Below are 9,565 nucleotides of genomic sequence, written 5' to 3' on the forward strand. Positions count from 1 at the left end.
AAATGAATGTGTATATATATGTATACATACACACATTCACACACAGTATTTATTATACCTTTTACTTGCCAGGCATTGTTTTATGTACAGAAAGAACAGAGATAAATATCAAAGATAAAAATCTTACCCACTTGGTATTTACAATGGCAGCAGAGGGGTGAGGAATACACAATATACAAATCATCTAAGAAAAAATATATAGCATATTAGATGGCACTACTGTTAAGGAAAAAAATAAACAGGGTACAAATTCAGGATACATGTGGTGGTGAGAGCTTATGGAAATTTTCTTATGTTTGTTTTTATTTTATCAGGGAAATGGGAAGCAGAGTTATTAGCTGTGCATGAGGATGGGGATGGAGAAGTTGGAGGTTGAATTGTACATGAGAAGGCATGAAATGACTGTCTAGGAGAATGGGAGAGGAAAATAAATAACTAGGGGGATACAATATCCTTGCCTAGAAGCACCAAAAGGCCACTTGAAGTTGGGTCTTACAGTTAAGTGAGACCAGTTAGCATGATTTTACTTTTGCCTTCAGTCATGCTCTTCTGTGCAAGTGGAAGCATGGAGTAGATAGAGAGAAGATTTTGGCCAGTATGGAATTTTTCTAGAATGGGAACAACATTGAAAGGAGACAAGAGGAAGAAAGTTGAGGTTTATTCAAGTGACTTATTATGACATTCCAAGTAAGGAAGCAAGTGAAGGCGTGGAAGTATTGACGGACAGTGAAAAAGTGCTAGGAATAATAAATTGTAGGTTCCAACAGAGTCAAAGATCATTGGAACTGAACACTAGAGTGCATGATTTGGAAAAAAAAAAATAGGAGAGTGATTAAGATTATTGGTGACCACACCTAGTATACAACAATGGGAATGTGTATCTGAGGAAAGTTGGAGGACAAGGTGATTAAAAGAGAAAACAAGGTACTGATAGGACTGGCTATTAATAGATTATGTGGATATTGAAATCACTAAGAATTACTACAAGAGTATTATTAGAAAAAATAACAGTAAGCCAGGTGCTTACATCTTTCAGGTATGAGGGAGACAAATGGGGAGTTGGAAGTTTACTTCAATAAGGACCGATAGGTAGTGCTTTCTGATGTCATGACATTCAAACTTATTTTTTTAAGGGAGGTAGAGGGATTAATTGTAGCACAGAGAAATAAAGAGGATACTTCTCCAGTTTCCATGATAGATTCTTCAGGGCTGCCTCACTTAACAAAGTAAGAAAAGAATGTTTGATAATTATAATGATGGTAGTAATAGCAAAATTAAAAGATTGAGGGGTGCAGGGGAAAATGTGCCTTTAGGAGATTATCAGCTTTCAGTTAGAGCATGAAGTTTAAGGGGATATCGATAGAAGAGGTGCTGGATTTAGGGGGTTTGCTGCTGACTTTGAGTTTCAGGGGTAAAAGGGTTTTAGGAGTATAGAGAATGGAATTGGATGCTAGGATGCGCAAATTCATGTGGAGATCGGAATGCAAGGATAATGGATGACAGGGAATCCTGTTAATCTCCAGGTACAGAGTATTCGTAATGAGGGTTAAGAGTTGAGGTCTGTGAGTTGCAGATGCATTTAAAGATAGAAGCACTTGGAATTGTCTGGTCAAAACTTGTCTCATCTGTCCCAGCAATTTTTGAGAAGACTAGGGCCAATTTGAATTTCCTTAAACTCCTAATCTCCCTTGCCTCAAAACGTTGCTTCATCTTTATATTTTTTCTCTTCTCCCCTTTTGCTACATTAAAAGAACCAGAGTTAACATTTGTATATATTTTACCTATAAGTACATTTTTACACATATTTTCATATATGGTCACACAAGTTACTTGGAAAAAATAGCCTCTTAAATAAGACTGTGTATCATGATCTTGATCTAGTTCCCTACTCTCTTCTTTGGAACTTCACAAAATCAACTATTTGCTTTCTCTTTTGAGTAAAACCCATTCATTTCTATTATACCCATTCATTTCTATTATGGGTGAAAATCTTTAAGGAGGAAGATGTTCAGATAACCAACTTATCACCAGTGGAGCAGATAGGGGATTTAACCTTGGCTTTAATACTTAGTAGGATGTTGAGCAAAATACATAATGCATAATGAACCTTAATTTCCTATACAGCTATTGTAGAATTAAACATGTGAATGTTTGTGACACTTAGCACAGTGTCTGGGCCAGTGAATGACAATTAAAATTGTTTTTAGTCATTGTGCTGTCGATAGCATTTTATGCTGCATATTGCATTCTCATATTTTGTTCCAAGCCTCTGACCCACCCAGACACGTTTCATGCTTCTGTCTTCATCTTTTTTCCTTTTGCACTTTCTCTTTCTCATAGCTTTACTCATATTCATACAGATACAAGAATTTCCAAGCCAATTATTCTCAAATTTCTCTTCCCAGTTTCAAATATGTTCTACTTATCTACATTTGGTTCCCAAAGTGCCTGTATATCAGAGTTACTAAGGAAATCTTCTAAATATCCTAGACCTTCTCCAAGATCAGAATGTCCAAGAACAGAATCTGTTCTATCATTACACTGATGCCAAGAAGTATTACAAAACTAAGGATATATATTATGAACAGATTAGTTTGTCAGAAATTGCATTTTTGTTTTTGGCTTTAGTGTTTTTCCCCATTGCACTTAAAATGGTGCCTGACACATAGTAAGTGATTAATAAATATTTACTGATTGAATACATGAAATAATGAATACAATGTAGAAGGCAATGAAAAGACTTGGAAAAACAATTATGAATAATGAAGTCATTAACAGGAAATGAGTGAAATGACTCTGGAAAATTCATGATGACTCTAGAAGATGATTTGTTGGCATGACAACATTGAAGACCATTAGAAGAGTTAAGTGATATTTTTTTAGCAAAGTTCAGCATTCCAAAATGAGAGGATTAATAAAATACAGAAATGAAAACATAAGAATGGGAATTAGAGATGAGGAACAGCAAAATTAGTAAATGTAGAAGGTGGTTTCTGAGTGTTGACTTGTCATGGATTAATTAAATCCTTGCAACTCAAACCATATTTTCCTCTTTGAATAATAAAATATTCAATTGCAGGATCATTTTGGATATTTTCTAAAAGAATTCCTTTCAGAATAATGTTAAAAGTATTTATGCCCCACATAAATTATGATCCTTTTTCACCCCTGTACATATACTTGAAGAACACTTAGATATTGGTAGGATCCATTTTTCTATGATCTTGTTATCATTTATATTTGAAACCACGTCGTAGATACATCCGTATGTTACCTCTGATTTATCTGCATTTAATTAAACAATTGTTGCCTTAAAAGTGTTGATTAAAAATGTTTGATTTAAAACACCTGTTTAATTAAAAAATAAAGAACAAAACAGCAAAAACAAAAAACAAAAAAACCCATACACCTCTCTTCTTCATCTAGAAGACACAATGGAAAAATTGTACTCTAATTTTTTCTATATATATTTTTTTATATTTCTAAGAGCATTGTATTAGTAGTGCACACCTATAATCCCTAGCAATAACTTCCATACATTTTTTCATAAACCGGTCTTCTGCAAAATTATTTTGACATTTTAAATAGAAATAAAAACATGTGTAATTACCATTAACCTATACGATATAGTTGCCTTTAATCTTATATATTCAGAATAATAATAACCTAGGATTTACTCTTTATCTAGAAAGTTCAATAGACAAAGCAAAGTTAAAAAATAAAACTACAAATAGTAGAGGCTTGTAAGTGTTATTACAAAAGGAAAGAAAAATAATTGGCAAGGCATCTAGCAGCAGATGCAGGTGTACAATTTGTGAGTTCCACGTCAATAAGGTAATAAATAAAGTTAAAAAAAACAATTGGAAGAAGAAACACTCATTTTTAATTTCACCAATGCTACTAAACAACCAAAATAAGTATAAAAATTAAAACATAGTTAATTCACTTATTTGCTCCCCTGGTATGCTTTGAGTGTGAAACACTGAAATATCTTAAACATTGTTTTCTATTTTCTCCAACATACACTTGCATTGAGAACAACTCATGAGCATAAAATATTTGTTTTTAAAAATTATTGAATGGATGAATATAAAAAGCAAAATTTTGACTAAAATTCTACTAACATATTCTTAGGATACATTCCTTCTTTAGAGTTAGGAGACATAAACTAAAAGCTTCTAAAAATATCGAGGTCTAGTTTTACCTGTATACAAGACTTAGATGCAATGTTAATTCTGCAAACACTGTGAGTGGAAGGTTTATGACAATTTGTAAAGGCTGCATATGGTTTGAAATAGAGAATATGTAAAGAGGAACAGGAGAAAGTTTGAGGCTAAGTCCAGCTGGTTGCTGGGGTTGTGTTGAGGTTAAGTGGACTAAGGAACTTGCATGGGAGCAGTTTGAAAGGCAGATAATAAATGCCTGCACACAGAAGCGTCCAGCTAAAGGTAGAAGAAGATAGGTCCAGTTTGAATAATGAGAAGAGATGGCAGAAAAATTGGAAACAAAGAGGCCAGAATATCATTGAAAGCATAGGAGGCTTTTGAACAGAAGAGAATTCTCAGAAAAAAGAAGTCAGTAGTTTAAAATGCCGTAGCATTCCATTCATTATTAAAAAATAAAATAAAATAAATAAAATAAAATAAAATAAAATAAAATAAAATGCCAGAGCAAAGTCTAAACATGAAGAGGACAGAAGATGTGATAGTGTCTCAGTCAATTAATATTTTAAAATAAACTTCCATGGCTATATTGTTCTACTAGGGATTGTTATGGGCTCACAAGAGATAAAACAGTTGCTGACCCAAGAGAGTTCACAAGTGAAAAGACAAAAGAAAAAATATGAAATTTTAATGATTGCAATATAATGTTAAATTCTAAGATATAGAGTATAAGAGCTCAACGTATCTTCTCAGAATCATTTTGCTAATGAAAGACTTCAAAATATGTTTCTTTGAAATTAGATGACTAAAACCACAGGTAGAAACCAAAACTGTTCATATTATTTGGGAAATGAATTCCTATGCTCATATTCTTTCTTTCCTTTATCTCTAACAACAAAAGCAATTTTTGGAAGTCAATGGTTCTGTTACTTAAATGTATTTTTGCTTGACAAAATGCACTTTCCTAACATATTAGACAGTAATTTTATTTTGTAAATATACTTTATGAATTGTAATTATACTTTAAGAATATACAGAATAAAGAGATTATGATTAAAGTGTATCATCTATATAAATCTGTGTATCATATAATATAAATAGTAAAATCTATCAGTTTTATATTTTCCCAGTCTGATGATACAATTTTATTCCATGTTACTATTGGTAATACAAAATTTCTACTCCTGCTTTCTGTTCATGCACTCTTCCTTTCACAATCACCCTGGGAATTTAGGGGAATATAAAGCTCCTGAAAGTATACAGGTATAAACCAGATTTTTGGGTCCACCTTTTTCTTCTGTCTTGCTCTGGTTTCCTGGACGATATTCATTGTCTGATCATATGTTGAAGGAGCCTCATGATCATCACTACTAAAGGAAGCCACTGATGATTCTATCTCTTGATGCCCTCAAGCTGCCAATCTTTATAATATTGGGAAGTTCTAAATTCATGAGAAGGTAGAAAAAATGGCCTTATCCTTGCCTATATTCAACTGAATATAGAGAGATACTTCTGCTGACTTTATGTAAAGACTCTAAAAAAAACCCCATAAACCACACACAAAAAAATCATCTTTTTTCATATGCTGGCTTTCACTATCTAATCACTAATTCTCAGTAACCATTCTACTCCATTCTTTGTTGTTCAGGCTTCTCTTTCCTCAAAGCTCTTTTATTCTTTCTTATGTTAAAATGTAAAATTTTCTATGCAAAGTAATTAGTTAATTAGTTGAACTATTACAATAAAATTGAATCATTTCTATATGCCAGGAATCATTCTTAAGAACTTTACATTATTTCATTCATTCATAATTATAACGTTAAGTTAGGTATTATTATTATCTCCATTTTGCCAGTCAGGTTATTACAATAGAAAAAGATTAATAATAGAGCCTGAATTCAAATGCAAGCTTTCAGATTCCATAACCCTTGCTCTTCACCATTCTCAATGGTGTCTCTCATTAGGAAAATAATCTCTAGGAATGAGGCAGCTTGAAAGCAGTTCCTTACATGAGCTATAGGTCAATCAGACTAAATGGTTTTATACATTAGTAGTATGTATATTTTCATCAAATGACAGCCTCTTCTGAATTAGGTAGAATATAGTGAATATAACATTAGATTTAGAATTATGTAGTACTTGTATCTTGGCTTTAATGTCACTATTCTTTTTGTCTGAGCCCCATTTCTTCGTCTGTAAAAATGAATGATGATGCCTATCTTTAAAATAGGACTATTCTTCTTTGAGTAAGTAACATAATATATGTAAAGAAACCAGTATGATGCACAGAGCACCTGTCAGGCTGCCAGTTACCATTAGTTTCTTCTTTCTTTATATAAAAAAAAAAATAGGTAAGCCATTAGATACTTTTGTAATGTAGAGCTCACGATGATGAAGATGGTTCAGCTAAGATCCTAAATGTTGTACATTATAAAACAATTTTCTGCTATTAGCTACCAGTAAAATTAAAACTTAAATCCATGCTATGCTAGTTGGAATACCAATTATGTTTTCTTCTAGAGTGAATATGCACAGGTGATCTGTAGAACACAGAAAGAATCTACAATGAAATGTAATACTTCTCTTTGGTAAAATACTACAGAACTACTGCTACCAATGACTATTTTTTATGTAATAACTTTTCTGTAACTATATTAAAATATATTTTACTTACCTAATAATATTAGTACATTGATTATATTTGAAGTTCAGAAGTACAAATAAAAATTTGTATTGTATTATATAATGATCTAATACATGATATAATGCCTGATTCTTAAATTCTAAGACTAAAAGGAAATATGTTCCCAAACAGTTTTGGGTCAGCTGCAATACAAATTACTTTTTGTTAAAGAGAAATTTCAATGTCATACATTGTCCTAATTCTGCTTACAAAATGTAAGTCTGCTATTAAAAACACTTGACTCATATCAGGTACAGAATAGCTTTTTGCTCAGCTATGCAGGTAATTCAGTTTTCCAGGTTTTGTTCCTTTACAATGTACATGGCCAGCAAGAATTATTTTCTTTTTCAGTAATGCATTCTCTAAATGAAGGGAGAAAATGGATTGTTTACTTTCTGCAATAAAATTCCCTGATTTTGGCTGCATTCAAACTCAACGTACGAGGATTTAAATTGCTCCCTAGTTCTGTGAATCTGTAGGCTTTACCTTTGAATGAAAAAGATGATATCTTGATGGTTAGCAGTACATTGGGTTCTATATTTGTCTGTGCACATATGTACACATTTATGATACAGAAAGCTGTTTCCACTTCAACAATTTGCTCTGTAGTTCACACCAACCCAGCATTTACATGGAGGATAGGTTCAAAATTGTCTATTAAAAATATGAATAAGAGAATATGTAGAATATTCACTCTGTAGTGAATATCTTGTATGAAAGTTAAACTGTTTTAGTATGCTTTTGCTGAATTTTAATAAAAAGCAATCGCACTATGAGATATAGCTATAACTGAACCATGAAATAACAATAAAACCACCACAAATCATCTCCACCTCTCCATGTTACTTTTTTTTTTAAGTTTATTCATTTACTTTAACACAGAGATAGAGAGAGCAAGTTGGGAAGGGGCAGAGAGAGAGAGACAGAGGGAGAATCCCAAGCAGGTTCCACAGTGTCAGTGCAGAGCCTGATGCAGGGCTTGATAGCATGGAGTGTGAGATCATGACCCAAGTGTAAATCAAGAGTCAGATACTTAACCTTTTGAGCCACCCAGGTGCCCCAAATATGTTTCTTTTTTTTTTAAGAATATACTATAGGAATTATAAAAGGTCAAACAAGAGTTTTGTTAATATTAGGTATCTTCATAGACTTGATTTGATCAACATTACCTATTTTTAAAAAGATAAAGTATCAAAATTGATTTAATGAAAATCAAAGTTTATTTATATGATGGAAGAACAGCTTGAAAATAGTTGCTAAGACCTCACTGTGAATTTTAAAAGTTATTATATGAGATATGTCCCACTAGAATTGCCAGATTTAACAAATAAAGAATTCCTTCATATAAATAATGTCAATTGTGGTATGTGGTACATTTAAATACTGAAAAAAAACAAAGCAACAAAACCTTTATCTAAAATTCTGCTTTAACTGGGAATCTTATATTTTAATGTAATAACTTTAAATTCCAACTTATTTTTTAGTTCTGGTCCAAATATTTTTTAATAAATCAATTTAGGAACATCTCGGTTAAGATGGCCAAGAAGTAGGGGGACAGGGATTTCCCTCAAACACAGCCGTATTGAGACACCCAGGAAATCAGTCTGTGGAGCTACAGAAAAATCTCCACAGGTGTATGGAGACACTTTGGAGGGACACAGATGCGTATATGCGAATTGGGAGAGATAAAACACAGGTGTAGGCATGGAGGGGAGGGAACTACTTCTGTGGCTAGACAAAAGAAAGAGAAAGAGAGGCTGTTGAAGTGTGGTATTGTGTTAGGACACGAGAAAAACCTCTCCAGATCACACACTGGGGAATGAGAAATACAAAGAGTGCCAGTCTCTACTTGGTAAAAAGCCTTAAGAGTGAAAATCGAAGTTTTCAGGGCTGTGGGCCTTTCTCCGGATGTGAGCCACCAGGATGTGCCTGCCCCTGGCAGGCAGGGAGCCAGCCCCAGGGCGTGGTAGTGATCTCAGTGGCAGGCACAAGGCAGAGAACAGTCCCCTTCCTCAAGTACTGTGGGAAGAAGGTTTATTGCCTCCCCAAGGACAAAAAACGATGCAGGAGCCAGCCAGGGGCCCTTTGTCAGCTGGGCAGAGTGGTGCTACTCTAGAACCGGGTCTGTGTGATGCAGGATCCTATAAGGCATCAGGTTTTGAATCCCACCTGAGTGCCTCCAAGGCGCTGGAGACTGTGGAGCAGGGCTAGCTGGCGGTGCTACTCTGTGAGGGCTACCTGAACAGCTTGGTCTCAGACACCTGGTTCAGGGAGGAGAGATTGGGGTGTCGCCATTTTTCTCCACATCACCAACCAACACCACCGGGGCTTCAGGCAAGGGCGAAGAGGCCCCCAGTGGAGGCGGGACCACCTACACCAAACCCCGCCCTTCCACGACTGGTAACTGCTTATCTAATGTAGTAGGACTGACCCAGAGCAAACCAGAGGGCCTCTCCTCCAGACCAGCACAGCCACTGGACCCAAACATCAGCAGACAACTGTCCTGTGGTTTTGTATGATTACTTAAATGAACAAATCAAAGCACACCTGGTGGAAGGTCCAAGCAATCCATCACTACGAGTAAGGAGGACTTTTGTAGAGGAGTGATCAGTGGGATAGAACAGCCGAATACGCAAAACAGAATGTATGCACACTTACTGAAGTGCCAGGCCCCGAACAGTGTAGGAGCCCTTTTTAATATAGTAGTATTCACAGGTAC

The sequence above is a fragment of the Lynx rufus genome, unplaced genomic scaffold, assembly GCF_022079265.1.
Source record: "Lynx rufus isolate CCGP_SWC_20201006 ecotype Redwood Valley unplaced genomic scaffold, mLynRuf1.p SCAF_9, whole genome shotgun sequence".
Taxonomy (NCBI): domain Eukaryota; kingdom Metazoa; phylum Chordata; class Mammalia; order Carnivora; family Felidae; genus Lynx; species Lynx rufus.